Consider the following 19,708-nt stretch of genomic DNA (forward strand, 5'->3'; position numbering starts at 1 on the left):
GAGCGCGGACTATGAGGACCGTCGTGCAGCGCGGCGGGACAGGGCGAGCGTGGGGCGGAGCGAGCCGAGCCCGCTGCACCGCCCCGCGGGGCTGCTGGGACGGGTAGTCCGTCCCGGGTGGGCCGAGGAGGTCGGCGTCGAAAAGAGCGCGGGTCGGCGGTTTTGCAGGCAGTCGTTGCGCTTCCGGGCTACGTGCCGGGATCGGGGTGGCGGCCACGCGTCACCTCCCCTCAGCACCGGTCGCCCTCGGCTCCAGCAGGTGCGGGCTGACGGCGAGGGGCAGACGGGGCGGCTGGACGCGGCCCTCGCTCACCGCTGCGGGCAGCACTGTGGTCGTGTCACGTCCTGAGCTGCTCAGCTCCGCTGCGCTGTGGTCACTGCCCTCATAGGAACGGGGGGAGAACGTACTGTGAGAAAGGGCTCGTGGGTTGAGATCACTCACTGCTTATTGGCATGGGCTGAACGCACAGCATAGGAGAGCAATGCAATTTATTATCTATGACTAACAGAGTACAGTAGTGAGAACCAAAAGCAAACTAAAACCACCTTCCTTCTCTTCCACCCTGTTCTACCTCTGAGCAGCACAGGAAAATAGGGATAGCCACTCCTCCACAGTCAGTCTCTGCCCCTGCTGCATGTGGGTGCCTCCCATGAGATGCCATCCTTCCCCAGCTGATTCCCCCATGGGCTTCCCACAGACTGCAGCTCTCCCAGCACCTCTCCAATGTGGGTCTGTACTGTGGGGCCCAGCCTTCAGGCATGCACTGTTGCAGCAAAAGGCCCCGTGGCTCCTGCTGGGGGTCTCCGTTGGCTGTGGCTCCTTCAGCCACATGCACTGCTGCCCCCTGGGCTCTTCCATGGCTCCCTGGAGCACTTCTCTGCATGGTGTCCATGGGCTGCAGGGGGACAACTTTCTCCACCATGGGCCTCTCTTGGGCTGCAGGGAACTTCTGGTCTGTGCCTGGACCACCTCCTGCCCTCCTCCTGCACTGACTTTGATGGTCGCAGGGCTGTTTCTCTCCTATTTCTCCCAGCTGCTGTTGCCCAGCAGTGTTTCCCTTCCTTAAATCTGCTTTCCCAGAGCGCACCCAACATCACTCATGGCTCAGCTCTGGCAGTGGCAGGTGCCTTCTGGAGCAGCTGGAGCTGGCTCTGATCTGACACGGAGCAGTGCTGGGCCCTGCTCCCAGAGGCCAACCATGCAGCCCCATCACGACCAAAACTTTGCCACGTAAACCCAATATAGGGGGTGAGTCCCAAGGGCTTTCCAGCTGTGGAGGTTTCCAACGATCATCTCCGGAGCTGCCTGTCCCCCTCAGCCAAATCCTCTGCAAGCATGGCAGGCAGACACTGCCTTGCACCTGGGTTGTATGAGGCAGCAGAGCCAGGCCTGATGGGGTGTCACTTGTCCCACTTTTTGCCCTGGGGCTGCTGGGGCTCCCCCACCCCAGTGGGGCTTGCTGTCCCCACAACTAGGCCATGCGCTACCCCAGGGGTGAGCAGAGGACACAGAGGTGTGGCTCAGCTGCTGGTTGCTGATAGCACACAGGCAGTACATGGGAGGCCTCAAGGTGAGGCATTAGCACCAGTGATCCCTCCTGCTGATGTCACCATGCTGATAACGAGGGAGCATGACTGGCGCAGCCCTTATCTGCAGTAGCCATCTGAAATGTGCACAGGCTGGGAGACAACTGGCAAGAAAGCAGAAAGGGACCTGGAGTGTTGGTGTCAGCAGCTCAATGTGAACCAGCAGCGTGCTCTGGCAGCTATAAGGGAAAACCACATTTTGGGGTGCATTAAGCACAGAATAGCCAGCCGGCCAAAAGAGGTGACTGTCCCACTTCTTTTAGCATTGGTGGGCCTGACCTGGAATATTGCATGCAGTTCTGGTTTCTCCAATATAAGGAAGATGTTAACATCCTTGAAAGCATGCAGAGGAGGGCAACAAAGCAGCTAACAGTGCTGAAAGCATGTCCTGTGAGGGGAGGTTGATGGCATTGTGTTGTGCAGGCTGGGGGAGAGAAGGCCTCACTGCTCCCTGAAGGGAGAAGCAGAGGGAGGTGCTGGGCTCTGCTTCTGGGAACTGATGGCAGTGTGGGAATGCACAGATCTGTGCCAGAAGAGCATCAGACCGGGTATTAGGAATCATTTTTTTACTGAGGGTGGTCAAACAGTGGAACAGGCTTCCTAGAGAGGTGTTAACTCCCCATGCTTGTTGGTGTTGAAGAGGCATTTAAACAATGCCCTTAATAATATGCCTTAACTTCTGGTTAGCCCTGAAATGATCAGGCTATTTTATTCTATTTAAAGTTTCTGACAAAAGTCAGAGGAAAAAGTGCTCAGAATTTCCAGTCTAATTACTGCAGCTGGCAGCACATCCATGTAGTGATCTCAAGAGGGGTTACTTTGGGCTTTTAAGTTCTCTCATAACCATTCCTGAAAGGGATTTATCTTTTCTACAAAGGAAAACAAAACTGGACATTCTGGAAGACAAGACAGCACCTTGCTAAGTTTGCCACACTCGACAGCATTGCCAAGTACCAGAGCCACCCAATCGCACAAATAAAAGCACAAGAATGATTAGGGTTTCCTTCCTCCTGCTTTCCTCCTCTGTTACCTCAGTGCTACAAAGCGAACAACTGATGAGCATCCCAGGGGCTTGGTTATTCTGTTTTAAAATTAGACAGCATAGAAATAATAAAAATATATTTTGCTTGCACTTCCCAGTGCAAACAGTGGGCTTCACTTTCATTAATCCATTAAAAGTAATTTATGCAACAGACATTTAAATTGTAAGTATGTAGATGATTAATGCATACAGAAATATTCTGTTTGTGTGCTTTGTCACAGGCTTTAAGATAAAAGATGTCTCCAGGCCTGGCCCTGTGACAGACTGAGCACTTCCACCTTCCAGCCAAGTCGGTGGAGCTGAGCATGTTCATTCCCTCTCAGTTACAATAATTTGTCAAGCATAGAAAATATATATTTGGGTGTAAAGATATATATTCCACAGTATAATCTGTTTTCTGATCTTTCAAAATCTGGGACAGGCTGGAAGAGATGGTAAAATTTATGAGACAGATTTTCATTCTTGCTTGCTACTAACTGTTATTTATGTGCATGACAGTAGGGTAGCAGCATCGCAAACTACATAATCCTGCCATGTGCCTTGTGCCTGGGAATACATCAGCAGTCTGTGCTCACTCATTCCATAGCCTTCCCTGTGAGATACAGGAATGCAGATGCAAATAGGAAAGCTTCTGTCCACTGTGAAGTTGTATGGGAGCCATGGAGAATGAAGATCATTCAGCAGGTGTCAGAAAGTGACAATCCTGTTGTGACCCAGCCCACATTTTGAGGGAATGTCTAAGAGCTTTTCCATAACATCAGCAGCCTCTGGAGTAGACACTTTGTCATTGCTTACTAGTATTTGCTATTAAATAATAAGTAGCAATCCAGTGGAATAATTAGCTTTTATTGTCAAAACTGACAGAAGTTTTGATGTTTTATTTACTTCTCTAACCAGATGTTTTTATGAAAGTGCTTGAAAAATTATGACTGTAAAGTCAAAAGTGTTTCTCATTTCTTCCTCCCTGCATGAACTTTGCAGACAAATATTATTCAATAGAAGAATCCAGGTTTTATGGTGACTTGATCCTAACTAACGTGTTTTAGATTAATGCTGTCTGTAAGTATTCTAGCTATACACTGACTTCATCAAGATTGATTGCCCAGCTGATTTCTGCAGCTATAAATTTTCATCACAGAATCTTTGATAATAATCACAATGGTTTGGCAAGCTAACGATTTATGCAGATTAAATACAAATTTGTTTACAAGCAGTGTATGCTGTATTTAGCAAACAGGATAGGGAAGTTTTGTTTTGTATGACTGAATACATATAATGCAAGTAACTAAACCTTTGAGCAGTTTTAGAGGAGAACTCATGAAATACAGTATCTGTCATTAGATATCCTTTGGAAGTGTAGCACTGAATCCTATCAGAGATCACAGCAACAACCACAGCATTTTCACAGGCAAAGTGAACAGCAGCATCACAGTCAGGTGGAGGAGGATTACTTTCATATGTTAGGTGATCACCATTGTCACAAAGTTATATCTATTTACAATGGCTCAGAAGAGCGATTACTTCAACAACAGGATTTATCTGAACCCATGGTACTTTGCAGATGATGCACTGCCAGCAACAATATCCAGGCAACCACTTCAGGCTGAGGATGTAATTTTTAAATGTTAAGTATGATCTTCATCCAAGCTGTTCTCTCTCTTCCTCATCCTACACCCTCAGGAAGGGCTTATCCCTAGAGGGAAGCAGTTACTTCCCAGAGGGACTTGTTTCTGTGAGAGCCTTTAGAAGAGCAATGGCAGAAGTGTCCTGTGAAGGGATTTCTAGCTAAATATAAATAAAAGGTTTGGGCAATGTGTTGAGGATGATGATGAAATAGAAGATACTCTATTTTGTCAGAAGTGAAAATTGTCATCAGCCATCAGCCTCAACTGTGTACAAAGCTGAGTGCTCTCCATACCCTGTGTTATGGATAGAGAACAGCTAACAGTCTGGTGGTGCCTCATGACATGGAGCAGCTCAAAACACCTTATTTTTATCACTCTCTTTAAGCCAATTCTACATTCCAAGCCTGGACTACCTGTACTTTGCTGCAATTGCTTGTGGCAGGTTAACACCAATAACCAGAGCATAAGCAGCCAAGTTCACTGCAGTGTGCCAGAAGTGTGCCACAGCCCAGGCCCATGTCTTTGTCCGCAAGGTGCAGCCAAGCAAAGTGCTCCAGAAGGACAGGAATCACCAGTGAGCAGCTTCAGGTCAGCCTTCATCAAGGTTTGGGGTAATTAGTGGCAAGCTGATGATGTTTAGAAACAGCATCTGACTTTTTGTGTGGGATTGGGTTGGTAACGCCTGACCTGGATTCATCCAACACGACATCCTCCATATCCCTCTTCTACAGCCTCCTGATGGCTTCCAAACTGAAAAACTCTTCTTCTGTGCTTCTACCTGGACACAGCTTGAGCTGCTGCCACTGCAACAGGTTCTGGCCTTCCTGCACTGGTAGGTGCACCTTGTGAACACCATGGCATTCCTGTATACAAAGCCAAGTCTAGGCTGCTCAAAATGAGCTAGGTATGTATTAGCAAAAAGCAAGCATAAAAACAACGTGCCAAAAGGAAGTACGAGACAGACATTCTAATTCTACTGCTAATTACAGCTACCCAATTACCCATTAAAGACTTTGCTGATGCAAAGTCAAAATTGCTGGTGTTTGTGCAGGTACAGCCTGGCCCAGTTGGAGCAAGGCTCCAGCTGCCTCCTTCCTTCCCTTTCCGTTCAGAGCAGGAACAACCTCTGCATGCAAGACAAGCTGCTCAATGGCTGCTCTGTTTTGCTCATTTGCTTTTCTTTTTTTCTTTTTTTTTTAACCTAGGTTTTTATTTTGCTTCTTGGATCAAAATGTGGTTCCTAGGCCCCATCTTGCAAGCCAATTTAATTGATTTCACACGCAAACTCCTTCTCAAAATTAGGGCTCTGCATTTTTTATCCTGAATTATCTCTTTGAGACTCATTGCTAGCATTAGAGGAGACAATTAACAAAATTGATTCATCAGAACTGGCAATGTCCTGCAACCATCAATAGAAATCGATCTTTAGGGCAGTCAGCCATTAAAAAAGAGGAGAATGTAAGTGTTATTAGCTTAGATGTGTAACCTGATTACACAGAAATCTCAGTGGCACTTACTGTGAATATTTATCTGCTTTCCATAGCACTCTGTCAAATACAAATTGGCAGTATTAGAGTATTAGTTATAATGGTGCAATCCCATTATACTAAGAGATAAATGCCTCAAAATAAAATAGGTTGAGCAACTAACGCACTCACTGCCGTATTGATTTGTATGTTCACAGAGCATGCAGTCACTGATCTCAGCAGCCTTTAAAGGTGTACTTCAGTCTCTGTATGTCCTGATCATGTGCCTGCTCCTTAGTGGAATTCTCTGCAAATGCTCAGTTTAGAAGAGACGAACGAGCAGCCATATCCAGTACAGATGAATTCTCAAGCCGAGGATATAAATTAATGGCACAGACAAGGAATGCTTCTTACAGAGCATACAGGGCACTGATGCTGACTTGTGATTGTGCTTAAATTTTGAAGTATTTGAGAGGCAAAGAGCTTGTATTTTCAGATTTGAAGACACACAAGAGAACCTTGTATTCAAGAATGGAATGATGGGAGGGAATGAGCTGGGTGGAAATGTAGAATCGAAACCACTGTGTCCCCAGATTTATCCTGAGGATTTTAACCTACATGTTATTACAGCTGAAATATAAACTAGAGGCACCCTTTGGACTGGTTTATTGCACTTATCTTTAGCAACTCACAGGCATAGACACCCTTAGCACTAGCAGCAATAGCTGGCAATAAAAGGTGTATGATAGATAGATAGAAGTAGGCATCTAAAAAGATTCTTAGTCCATTTTACATGCCTAAAGTTCTTGAAAAAGGAAGTTTGCAAAAACAAAGAAATGTAACCCAATACTGTGTAGGAATTGCTTTGAGGTGAAACTTTGCTTGAATCTGATGTAAGGCCATTCTCAGTAAGAATGAAGATGTATTGCCTATTAAAAAATAACAGCTCTTTGACATTTGGCATTCATGGAATCATAGAATCTTTTGAGTTAGAAGGGATTTTTAAAGCCCATCTAGTCCAACTCCCCTGCAATGAACAGGGACACCTACAGCTACACCAGGTTGTTCAGAGCCTCACCCAGCCTGACCTTGAATGTCAGCAAGGACAGAGCGTCCACCATCTTTGGATGTTAGGGGGAATTTCTTCACACAGAGAGTGGTGAGGTGCTGGAACAGGCTGCCCAGAGATGCTGTGGGTGCTCTGTCCCTGGAGGTATTCAAGACCAGGTTGGATGGGGCCCTGGGCAACTTGGTCTAATGCTTTGATCTAATGGAGGTTGGTGGCCCTTTCCATGGCAAGGGCTTGGAACTTGATCTTTGGGGTCCCTTTCAACCCGAGCCATTCTATGATTCTGTGATGCTTTCTGGGCAACTTGTTCCAGTGCCTCACTGCCCTCATTGTAAAAAACCTCTTCCTTATATGCACTCTAAATCTCCCTTCTTTTTATGCTTGAAACCCTTCCCCCTTGTTCTGTCACCACAGACCCTGTTAAAAATTCTGTCTCCTTCCTTCTTATAGCACCCTTTAAATACTGAAAGGTTGCTATCAAATCTCCAGAGCCTTCCCTTCTCTAGGCCAAGCAGCCCCAGCTCTCTCAGCCTGTCCACACAGGAGAGGTGTTCCATCCCTTGGATCATTTTTGTGACCCTCCTCTGGATGTGCTCCAACAGGTCTATGTCTCTCCTGTACTGAGGACTCCATATCTGGATGCAGTACTCCAGGTGAGGCCTCACCAGCACAGAGTAGAGGAGCACAATTACCTTCCTCAAACTGCTGGCTACACTTCTTTGGATGCGGCCCAGGATATAGTGGGTTTTCTGGGCTGTGAAGGCACATTGTTGGTTCATGTCCAGCTTGCCACCCACCAGTACCCCCAAGCCCTATTCAGCAGGGCTGTGCTCCATCCTTATATCCCCTAGCTTGTACTGATAGTGCAGGTTACCACAACCCAAGTGCATTACCTTGCACTTGCATTTATTGAACCTCAAGAGGTTCATGAGTGCTACACTGCCTTTTTTGCAGTCACCAGGAACTTCACCTGACCACTGTGACTTCTCAAATATCACTGAGGTCAGCTTATTGACTGTGTCAGCCAATTTCTTCAGGACTCTGGGATGCATCTCATCAGGACCCAAAGACTTATGGATGTTCTGGTTCCTTAGTCAGTCATGAACCTGATCTTCCCTTACATCAGGAGGGGCAATGCTCCCCCAGCTCCCACCTTCCAAACTGTCTGCTTGATGTGTAGAGCAGTCACTAGTGAAGACTGGGGCAAAAAAAATTGTTGAATACCTCAGCCCTCTCTGTCCTTTGTCACCAGCCTGTCTGTATTGCTCACTAGGAGGAGTGCACTCTTCTGGTCTTTACTCTTCTGATTGATGTACATGTAGAAGCCTTCTTTGCACCCGTTGCCATGTCCTGTTCCAGTTGAGCCTTGGTCTTCCTGACTCCATCCCTGCATAGCTCAGCAGCATCCCTGTACTCCTCTTATGTTTCCACTGCTTTTTCTTCTTGCTCTCCAGTTTGACCAGCAGGCCCTGTCCAGCCATGCCAGTCTCTTGCTTTCCTTTCCTGACTTTCTACACTGGAGGATGAAGATTTCTTGTGCACTAAGGAAAGGTCTGCCAGCTCTGCTCTGCTCCCTTGTCCTTGAGGACAGATTCCCAGGGGTTTTTGTTGACTAACTCCCTGAAGAGCTGGAAGCTGGTTAGACCTAGTATATCCAGCTTGGCCGTGTTATCCCACACCTTGTCAAGAGCAGACTCGATATCACACATTTCCCATCTGAAATCTAGCTTAAAGCCCTGTCAGTAAGCCCAGACAACTCCTGGGCTACCATTCTTTTCCCACTTAGGTGGACCCCATCAGCAGCCATTAGGATGGAGAATTGATTTACTCCAGGCAGTAAAATCATTTGCTCGCATCATGGTAGAACAAATGTAATGTGGAAGAACAATGTGTAATGATTTTCAATTAATTCTTTTCCTTCTCTAATTCTACCAGAAAAACAAAATACGATTTTGTCCCAGAGATTTTGTAATTTCTAATCTGTGTTATTTCCATAAAATTATCGGTGGTATTTATGCCTTTAAGCACAACGCTGACAGCCTGAAGCCAAAACCACATGCCATTAACCATGCGGGACAGGGCCGAAACTCTCTCTTGTTGAGCTTTGCTGGGCTGGTTCTGGCAGTAGGTGTCAGCAGCAGCTCACTAAGGAGCCCTCTGATGCCAGAAGTGCCGCTGAGCAGATGATGCATTAGGGTACAACTGCAGTGTCACTCTGTTGCCTTTTATCAGACTACTCCAATAAAGAAAAACAGAGAGTTTGAGTGCTGAACATCCCAGATGATTGCAGACAACTGAGCCAATGAGCAAGACACACTGCATGTGAAGCTTTGGCTTCACACTTGGGCTCATTCACACAGTAGATGGGGTAGAGTTGTGCGCAAGGCACACACTGATATTGTTACTTCTTGAGGAATATTGGACTCTGAGAACATGAGTGCCTGCTCTGAGGTCCAGAAGCCAGGAGGAATCTGCTCAAACAACGGCAACAAAGCAGGAGTGAGGAGAAAGCAAAGCAAAGGTCCCACTGTGATCTGACTGCCATAGACAGCTGTGTAAGGAAGACTCAGTGGCTGTAATTTTAAGGGGAGGATTTCAAATAAAATCATACTAAGGTCCTTCATTACCACCAAATTCATTACACGCATTAAAAGATACCTTCTGGTAAATGAGTGCAATGGGAGAAAGCTGGCTAAAAAGTAGAAAGTTTGGGAGATACACTGTTGATACAGAAGTAAGACATCCTATAAGGAATTACTTCTGTCTAAATTTGGCTCATACATTTTTATGTATGGTTCACATACATGAAAAGAAGCTATTTTATCTGGACATTCATGAGTTCTGGCACCCTCTCACATGACACTTTATAATCAAGCTAGCAAACAACACACAGATCAGATACTGCTGTCCTAGCTCAGAAAGCTACAGTTATAGCACACTTATGTAACCATGCGGAGCAGCTGGTCAGCACCAAACTGCAAAAGCCTACAAAATGAGGTTATGCAGGCATCTGTCCTCAGTCTGCTCATCAGCTACGTGCAAGATTATATTTATTAAAGTTGGGGACATACTAAGCTGTTGCAAGCACTTTGAGGGAGAAATTTGTAGTTCACAATGAACTTGACAAGCTGTGAAATAAGCAAGTCTAGAAATCAGCAGATACAATGCTTTGGTCCTACAATCACAAGGTAAGAGAATACATTTATCAGAACCATTTTACAGAAAGAATCAGGGTATGCAGTGAATCATGCACTGATCATGAGTCAGTCATGTCATATTGTTAATGAAAAACAAAGTCTTTTGAAGAATTAATACAAAAGAGTTGCAGGTGAGATAACATAACACAGAGGCACTTGCAGCAAGAGCAGTGTGTGTTGGTGCCTCATTTCAAGAAGCATGTGAACTAGCAGGAACTGATTGAAAAAAATGAGAATCTGAGAAAAAGCAGCTGAGAGCTTATCTTTTTGTATGTGGGTCAGCAGAGCTGAGAATTTCAGCTGGTTTTGTAACAACTTGCAGATCAAAGAATATTTGGATTGAAGCCAGCTACCCATCCCAAGAGTGTTATTCCCCATTCAGCCCTTAAAGCTCTTCCCTGGCTCTCTGATGCGCTAATATCCATGAAGGAAAAACATGATGGAAAGTATCAAGTCCCAGTCTCACGCACAGAGAAGCAATGGCATGGGTGTGAATGAAGGAGATGCAAGTGGGCACTCTGGTATGGGAACACAACCAAAGCAGCTTCTTGTGAGCCTCTGCCATCCCCTCTCCTTTTTGCAGGCCTTTTTACTGCAGCTGTCCAAGTAAGATGGAGAAGCAAATAGCGGATATCTAAGTGTGCCCCAAACCCTGCTTTTCAAGTCTTGACATAAGAGAGTCCATGGACAGTTTCCCCAAATAACCCTTTAGAAACAGATACTCTCTGATAATAATCTGAAGTACAGAATGGTATTTTTAACATTGGCTTAACTTAACTTTAAGTTGACTTAATCCCTACCCTTAATATTGTGCCTCGGTCACTTTGTAGGACTCCAAACACATCCAATAGCAGCTGTCTCCCAGCATGTGTGCAGAAAGATTTCTCCTAAAATCCCAGTGGTTCCCACTAGCAAAGCCACTACCTCAGATCTGGGCAGCTACTGGTGTTCGAAACGCTTTGTCCAGAACACATCCATGCACAACAGTCAGAACTGTGGGCACCCACTCTGTTCTTCCTGCTGGGGCTGAACAAAACTGTCTGCGGTAATGAAGAGCGAGTATTAAGCAACAGCTCTTCTGCTTTAGGTACACACAAAGAAGATTTTTTGCATATAAACTCTATTAATTACCTCCACTTTGATTCCTTATAGTCTTCTACACTTGCCAACTCAAAACTCTTATTCTTTACTTTTAAAGACTTTTATACACTAATTCCAGTCTTAAGGAAAGAACATCACCTCCAATAACTTGTGATGTGTTTTGAGATGTATTTCTGGAAAGACTATTGCCTCATCCTTGGTACTTCCTGGTAAGTCATGGGAAACATCTGACACAGGGACTTTCTTGTTCCCCAAAACGACAACCACAGAAAATGAACAAGGAGAAGAACAACAGCAAAAGCTCCACTTTGCTAAATAAATTTGTTTCCTAAGTGAGATGATTTCTTAAGTTGTAACTTTGGTAAATTGACTCAATTTCAACTTAGATATCTTCATTTTAATCACTACAGCATGCAAAAATTAAGGAGGTGGTAAGTTAGATGCCCTAAGTAAAGCCTTAAGTCTACTTTTGCTTATACTTTTATAAATGTGAATGGAGATTAAATCTTAATGGAAAAAATACAAAATATTTTATTATTTTAAAGTATTTTACTACAAATTTGAAGAATATAAAGGCTTCCATTACTGTAGTTAATTCTGCTTGTGGAGGTTGAAAGTTACATGTTATAGCCAGTGTTTCATGGGCCAAATAGCTCAAAGCACAGGGAATTCTGAATGCAAACAAAGGGTTCTACTTCGTATGCAAAAATTAAACAGGCTTGTGGTGTGAATGCGTGAACTTTACAGTTTGTCCAGTAATAAAAAGTGCAGAGCAGTGGAAACTCTGATCTAACTAACCCAGAACTTAACAGAGAACAGACTCAGATGTCTAACAGCAGCACAATATGCCTCAGCAGCTGCATAGGGGAATATGATAAAAGCATAACAAGTTTGACTCCAACTTTTTGGAAGGAGGAAGAGAAAATGACTGCTGTCTAGGCTGTAGACCCCATGCTTAATGGCTTACAACTTGCCATTTCAGGAAAAGAACTGTATCTACTGCACTGAGAGCTACTTCTGGCTAGGTACTATGCTAGGTGCTTGCACAACCTGAAATGCCTCAAGCCTGGCAGTACCTTCATCCTGTCAGCTCATTGGTATTCACCATGTCTCAGGATTAGGCTGCTAATGACCACTATTTAACAACAACCAAGACTTGGAAACATGTCTGTTTCTACACTTGGGAAACTGAGCAGCCCACCTCAATATCCCTCTGTGGGAGATTCAAATTCTGCAAAATTTGATCTAGATTTGCTCGTAACACTGTCAAGATTGAAAGTGAAAGCATCCAGTGAGATAAGAAGTACAACCAACTGGAATCAGATTAAAGCAGTGGCTATGAGAAAGGCAACATCTGCTCTTGTCTACGTGTGCTGCTTTGGGTGTTGGCATGAGAGTCTGATGGTGGTGCTTTGGAAAGGAGGATTTTCTCTTGGAAACACAATGGAGTTAGACAAGGATCCCAAGGTGAAATCTGTCAACAAGGTTCTGGGAGTTCAATAAAGCATCTAAATGCTCCCTTTTATGCAATATGTGCATTAAAATGCCCATGTTTACCTTTCCTAAGGAAAGCAAATTCAATACCTTTACCTTGTAAAATGCCAATGTCGTAAGAAATATTAATAATTAGCTAGCTCCCTGAGGACAAATTTTACCATTCCTTCAGGTGCACAGCTCTGAAAAAAAAAAAAAAGGGAATTTGTGTGCCCAAGACAGGAACCTCATCGTAAAACCAGATTTAGTGCAAGCAAATGCCATGTCACAGTAAGCTTTTCTTATGACATGTAATTGCTGATTTAATTCCTTGATGTACACAGGATAATCTTGCTTGTGTGTGGTTGAGGGGGATCGAACCAGCCCCAGTGTATATCATCTGGTCTGCTGAACAGACAGTCCTTCATGGAAGTTCACCTCTTGTAACTTGCTTTCTGCTCCCTACTGTAAAACCTTATTTTCTTTTATTCCCTTTGTCCGTGGTTTCTGTCTGTTTTTCTTCCAGCTTTTGCTAGAAAGTTCACTGCAAATCTACACCAGCTAACAACTTCTTTGTCTTTGCAATGTTTTCTTCTAAAGTTCAGCCTGCACTGCTGCGCAGCTTCTTGGTGTGGGAAGTGAAGTAGGATGTATGGAGGCAGAGTTGCTATGGGGAAAAAGGAGCAGAGGGAAGAAAGGTGATGGTATGCAAATAGATGAGGTGACAAAGAATGAAATCAGGGACAGCAAGCAGGCAGAAGCAATGGTGACCTCACAAGTGATATTTTTCCCATCTCGGTGGGAAACTAAGTGGTACCTCATATATGGGCGGAGAACACATCATCTCTACAAATACAAAGGGTCTGTCCTCAGTCTGTGTACCAGACTGCTGATGTTGTTCTGCATTAAAGCATCATGTCATCATCACCTGACTTTTCCTTGTTTTCTCTTTCAGTCTGGCTGGTGCTTCTAGGTGAGCTGTTCAGACATTGACCTGTGTGTAGTTAAACAAACCAACCCGTCTGCAAGGATTGGTGCGAGAAAACAAATGACAGAGCAAACAGAAGACAGAACAGCTGCGGCAGCAGCAAGGACCGAGCCTCACCCTATAAAGGTTTTTGAGTCTCAGTGCTTACTATGACAGATGGAGTGGAATTAGGAACCTTGAGTGTGTACTTATGTCCTCACAGGGGAATACCAGAGCAAAAGAAAAACACACTGTTCGTACAGCTCAATTACAATGAGAAAAACACTGACTCTAATGGCAAGTAATTGTTGTCTTTGTTCTTTTATTTTTAAGAGGATTTTACTTTACATGAAAGTTGCTCATAGTGAGGGGAAGCAGCTAACTTTCTCACTGGCAGTTGGGCCTTGTACTGGGGCTGTGCAGGGGAGCAATGCAGAGAACTGTAGCTCAGAAATGAGAGTGAATTCATACATGTCCAGGGGCTCCACAGAGCAGTGGCATGGCATGGCCAAGGCCACAGCTGCAAGCAGTGATCTGTGCTGGGAACCTCTTCCTAGGCTGCCCAAGGATTTGCCTCTTTGAAACAATACTGAAAAAAGTTTTGTGTACAGCTGCATTATAAACAGTTACTGGTGGAAGATGGGTCCAAACTGTGGAAGATGGATCAAGGACACCCTAAGGGCACTCATGTGGAGGTGCTGCTGCAAGTATACAAGACTCACCAGAAGCAGAAGGTTACAACCAAGATTAGATGTACTTCAACTTTCTATAAAAAAGGAACTAAATAATCTGGCAGCTTTTCATGTTTGTGATATTTTGGATCATTGCACAGTTTTAAAGAAGCTATCAGTCAGAAAGAGAAATGTTCAACCCAACAGGAATTGTTGAATCAGCTTGAGGTTATGATTCCAGCAAGTGGTGGTAGGCTAAAGAACAGACAAAGATCAGAAGTGAATTATAGCTGCATCACAGGACTAGGGAGGATGATGGGCTAAAGCAGCATTCCTAAAAAACATGTCAGAAAAATTCTTAAACTAAGAGAGCAAAAGGAAGCTTGCATGAAATCATACCAGCTTGGCTCCTTGGTTCTGCTGTTTCATCAAATGTGTGTCATTTGGCTGCACATTTTTGCCTTATTCCTTTGCTCACCTTCCCTAGAGGGGAAGGAAGAGACTTTCCAGAATGTACTGTAAGGTGATGGTTATTGTAAGATATGAGGGTTGCTCCAAAAGTAGTGAGTGCTATTTTATGATATTGGCCAACAAATCAGAGGCGGATGTTGGTGGTATGGTAGGAGGGTTGAACTTTCCCACAGATACTCCATTACATGTTGCTGCCATGTGACTGATGGCAGCAGAGGGGTAGTGTGACAAAACGATATCTGACATAGAAGTGCATATGAAGCAAAGGGTCAGACTGAATTCTTCTGTGCAGAAAAAATGGCACCCATTGACCCACTGAATGTTTATGGAGACCAAAGAGTGAATGTGAGCACAGTGAGGCAGTGGGTGGTGTTTCAGCAGTGGTGACAGTGACAGTGCGTCACCTCTGGAAATTTTTATGAGCACAACGTGCAGGCTCTCCTTCATTGTAGCTGAGAATTTGCTCTATCAAATAGTGTTGTAGTGCTCTTTGTATCCCCTCTGGACGCCTACCTGTACGACCCATTGTAGGGTGTTTGGTTTAGCACGGGGGGGGTTGGACTCAATGATCTCCTGAAGTCCCTTCCAACCCCTGAGATTCTGTGATTCTATATCTATTGTCATTTCGATGGAAATAAATAGAAGGCATTACTTTTGGAGTGACCTACATAGCTATAACATCAGATTAACCACAGCAGAGCATCAGACGGCTCTCTGCCCAGTTTTCACAAACTACAGCCTCTGTTTTCTTCCAGCCCCCTCGCAGCGAATGCCTGGAGCTCACTGCCACATCTTGGCACAGCTACCTGCAGCTGCCCGGGCAGGCCGGGACGTTCTGGAGGGGCATCCTGTGGAAATGTGCGGGGAGGAAAGCGTGGCAGGAAGCACAGAAAACGGCACCCTGAGTAGAAGCAACCGGCGTTGCTTCAGGCAAACAGGTAGCTCTAAGCTTACCACATCCTGCCGTGAGAAATGAGCACAGAGTGACTAGCGAAGAAAATAAAAAAACAAAACGTTGCCAGGAGGGTGTGGAGGAGATACTTCAAACGCTTCCTGCTGAGAGCAGCAGGCCGGGCCATTCGGGCTCGGTGTAACTGCAGAACGGTTTGCGTTGGAAGGGCTCTCAAAGACCACCGAAGGGCACCGTCCACCTGCCGACGCCTTCTGAGGCCGCGGCTCTTCCGGGCGGCGCCTGCGGGGTGGGCCGCCCCTCCGCTCCCTCAGCCCGCGGCCGCCAGGGGCCGCTGGGCCGCGCGTCCCGGTCTGACCCCGCGGCGTGGCGGGGCGGCAGCGGCACCGCCCGCCCCGAACGGGGGCGGCCGCGCGTGGCCGTGGGGCCGCTCCGCCGGCGGCGCGTCGAGGCGGGAAGGAGCGAGCCGAGCGGGCGGAGGTAGGTGCGGGCCGGGTGAGGAGCACGGCCGGCGGCGCGGAGAGATCCGCCGCTCGTCCTCCCTTCGGCGCGGGCGTTTGGTGCAGCCCGGGGGTACGGGAGATCTGCGCTACTGCCTGCGCGGCTCTTGCGAGGTCAGCGGAGAGGAAGCGAGCCGAGCCTCGAAGCGAGGAGCTGATATTGGCGGGCGGGAGGCAGCGCGCTGCCCCAACAGCGCTGCCTGCAGCGGGCGGTGTTCCTGCACGTTCTGCGCCGTGCTCCGCATTGTGCCCTCCCGCGCTGGCCGGGCTCGGCAGGGGGTTCCGTGTCTGCTGGTCGCGGTCACGGCTGACACCGCGGCCTGCAGCTCTACTGCTTTAACCCCGCGGGAGTGATTGCAGTATGGAGGTGAGGGAGGATTTGGGGAGGAGGCGGAGGCGGCCAAACCCAGTTACCTGGCTGCGTGTTCCGCTCTTCAGTGTGTGCTCTGAGTGCCGAAATAGCGTTTCAGTGTGGATTGGGCACTCAAAGTAGGTGCTGACAGTCCTTCTGTTTAAGTGTCTTTCATATTTATCTGTTAAAATCAGTACTGCTATCTTAAAAGAGGATTAACCATTCCTTTAGGAGTGAGGCGCTGGCACAGCTGCCCAGTGAAGTTGTGGTGCCCCATCCCTGGAGGCACTCACGGCCAGGCTGGATGGGGCCCTGAACACTGAGCTGCTGGGTGGCAGCCTTGCCCACGGCAGGGGTTGGGATGGGTGTGCTTTGAGGTCCCTTCCAACCCAAACCATTCTGAGACTGAAGAGAATAAGAACTGTCAGGACTGTAGTACATACAGCATACCCAGATTAGTGCAGGGCTTGTAAAGTGCTGGATTTGTTCTTACTTCAGCGATCAGCAGCAGATAGGAATTGGTGCTTTTCGTTATTGCCCACCCGCATTTGGATGTCGATGGACAGCTTTCTGAGAAGCCTCTCGGGCTGGATGCTCACATCTCATGGAGCAGAGGAGCCACGAGGGATGCGAGTTGGGTGGTTTCTGGCCCGTTCTGCTGCGATCTGCATATGAAATAACACACTGCAGGCAGCTAGTAGTTAAAGCTTTACTTTAAAATTCCCAGTAAAGGTTCTCGTCTGTTCATTTTTGGAGTTATTTCAATTCAATCCATGAGTAGGTGGATAATTCTGCTGTAATGGTGTGCATTTAAAATAGTGATTGCTGGTTCTTAATATTCAGAATTCTTTCAATCTAAGCAGCTGGATTGGCTGCCAGCCTCCAAAGCTGACTTGACCCAGCAACAAGAAGTTTCCACAGAATATACTGAATTCTAAAAATAAAGTATATTAAATAGAATGTCACAGGTATTGGCAAATTAAAATAGGTGTGTGGCAACTCTTTTCTCTTTAGGATCTGAGATTTATGATGGAAATAGTCTGTCATTTCATAATGTCATGCATGCTAATTGCAGGCTCAGGTTAATCATGACTGTGTAAGAGTGCATGTCAAATCTTATTTTTCATCCTATCTACAGAGGATAAGCTTCTAACGAGCTCTGATCCTCCAGCCACATCCATACAGCAGCACTTTCTGGGGTTGCCCTACCTATATCCCAGATCATTTTCCACAAGGTTTCAGTTTCAGCACTTACATGCAAGCAGTAGGGCATTTTTGTCCCGTGGGTACGAGACGATTCATACAGGGATGCCCAGCATTTCTGCATGTAAAGCAAGATCAGATTACACATATTTTTAGCTGTAAGTTAATATTTATTTTTGGCTGTCTAGTTTTAAAAAATATTATTTTTAGGCAGAGGGCACCTCCCAAGTGCAAAGTCACTGTTGGCTGACTTTGTGACTTCATTTTTGGACACTCATAAGCCACTAAGGACTTAAACTGCTATGATTTTTCTTTCTATAGACCAAAGATCTAGATAACAGCATAAGTAATCTACGTGCTTCTGCAGACTGAGCTGTAGTAAAGCAATATGTTGTTTTTATTTGAAGTTAGCACTTCACATGTTTATATTGAAGTTTCATTTTGTTCGAGCTTAAGCAGTATCCATCTGCTAACATAACCTGTGAAGCAAACATGCTTTCCAAAGTAGAACTGAAGGACTTGGAGAACACTGCTTTAAAACATCTTCACCGAGTTTGCCCTTGCACTCCAGTTTCTCAAACACGCTCTATCTCAAACAAAGTCTTCCAAGCTGCATAACAGTGTCTGCCCAGCTCCGAAAGTGTCCGAGGTGTAGTGCATCTTCCTTCTTGAGCAGGAAGTTCTTAATTGCTTTATCTGGAGCTGCTGTGGTTGAGCATCAAAGCTCTGAGGAGATAAGAAACTGGGACACCTAGGAAGTGTGCTGTAAACACACTGATAGGATCAGTTGTTTAGGTGTTGTTTAGGTGTTGTTTTGTGTTTTGTTTTTTTTTTTTAAACATGGCCTTTCCATAGGTGGCTGGAGGGAAGAGTGTTCTGCTAGTCAGAACCTGGGGTCCTGCTCCCTGTGCCCACGAGGTTCAAACCCACATCTCCCCCACCTCCACAGTTGCTACAAGCTGCCACAGCCTGAAGAGGAGAGAACCAGCAGGAACCCAGCGTTTGGTATGCTGCCCGTGGTGTAGCTTTGTAGGATGAGTGCTAGTCTGTCACCTCTTAGGCAGGTATTTAGTCCTGTCATACTGACCTCATCCACAGATTGGGGTGGCTACAACCTGACCTGTAACTGTGTTGAAAGTCATCTTCTGCAGTCTTTAGCAAAGGGAGAAACACAAAGATGTAAGGTTATATCTTCACACGGTCTTTTCACTTCAGTCTTTAAGGCAAAAACCATAGAATCATTAAGGTTGGAAAAGACCTCTAAGATCATCTAGTCCAACTATCAACCCATCCCCACCATGCCACTAACCACATCCCTCAGTGCCACATCTACCACATCTACATGTCCCTTGATCACCTCCAGGGATAGTGACTCCAACACCTCTGGGCAGCCTGTGCCAATGCCTCACCACTTTTATAGAGAAAACATTTTTCCTGATATCTAACCTGAACCTCCCCTGGTGCAACTTAAGGCCATTCCCTTTCATCATTTTGCCATTATGTGGGAGGAGAGGTTGACCCCCACCTTGCCACAACCTCAGACGTGTGCTCCAGACCCCCCACAGGTTCGTTGTCCTTCTCTGAATGCACTCCAGAGCCTCAACGTCTTTCTTGTAGTGAGGGACTCAAAACTGAACACAATACTCAAAGTGTGGCCTCACCAATGTTGAGTACAGAGGGATGATCACTTCCTTGCTCCTGCAGGCTGTGCTATTTCTGGTACAAGCCAAGATGCCATTGGCCTTCTTGGCCACCTCGCTGCACTTCTGGCTTATGTTCTGCTGGCTGTCAACAAGCACTACCAGATCCTTCTTGTCATCTGACAAGGAGGGGTAAATTCCTCATTCTGTGATACTTCAGATGCTTTGTTTTGCTAGCACTGTATTTCTTTGCTTTAGAGAAGGAAAGCACCTGGCTGTTGGGGGAGGTGTGCACAAGAAAGGTTGGTGTCTACATTTATTTCAAAGCTCCTTTATTCAAAGAGACACCATGTTGGCAGTCTCATTTGAAACAGTGAGGATGACTGGCAACCTGCTAGTGCTAACTGCCTTGCCAGATCCTGTAGCAAAATATT

At 45.9% G+C, this 19,708-nt stretch overlaps 1 protein-coding gene and 1 long non-coding RNA gene across 2 annotated transcripts in view; both read left to right on the plus strand.

The window, feature by feature from the left end:
* LOC116216474 (uncharacterized) lies at window positions 1-13,817 on the plus strand. The gene is made up of 3 exons (XR_014882556.1): window positions 1-259; window positions 4,986-5,086; window positions 13,516-13,817. It is a non-coding gene; the product is annotated as an uncharacterized LOC116216474 (long non-coding RNA).
* A 1,993-nt stretch (window positions 13,818-15,810) lies between these two features.
* Window positions 15,811-19,708, plus strand: part of SGK3 (serum/glucocorticoid regulated kinase family member 3) — a 55,431-nt gene continuing 51,533 nt past the window's right edge. Inside the window, exon 1 of the mRNA XM_085221216.1 lies at window positions 15,811-16,059. The gene's annotated coding sequence lies outside the window, so the exon portion shown is untranslated. The remainder of the gene's footprint in view (window positions 16,060-19,708) is intronic.

The sequence above is a fragment of the Meleagris gallopavo genome, chromosome 3, assembly GCF_905368555.1.
Source record: "Meleagris gallopavo chromosome 3, MGAL_WU_HG_1.1, whole genome shotgun sequence".
In the NCBI taxonomy this organism is placed as follows: Eukaryota; Metazoa; Chordata; class Aves; order Galliformes; family Phasianidae; genus Meleagris; species Meleagris gallopavo.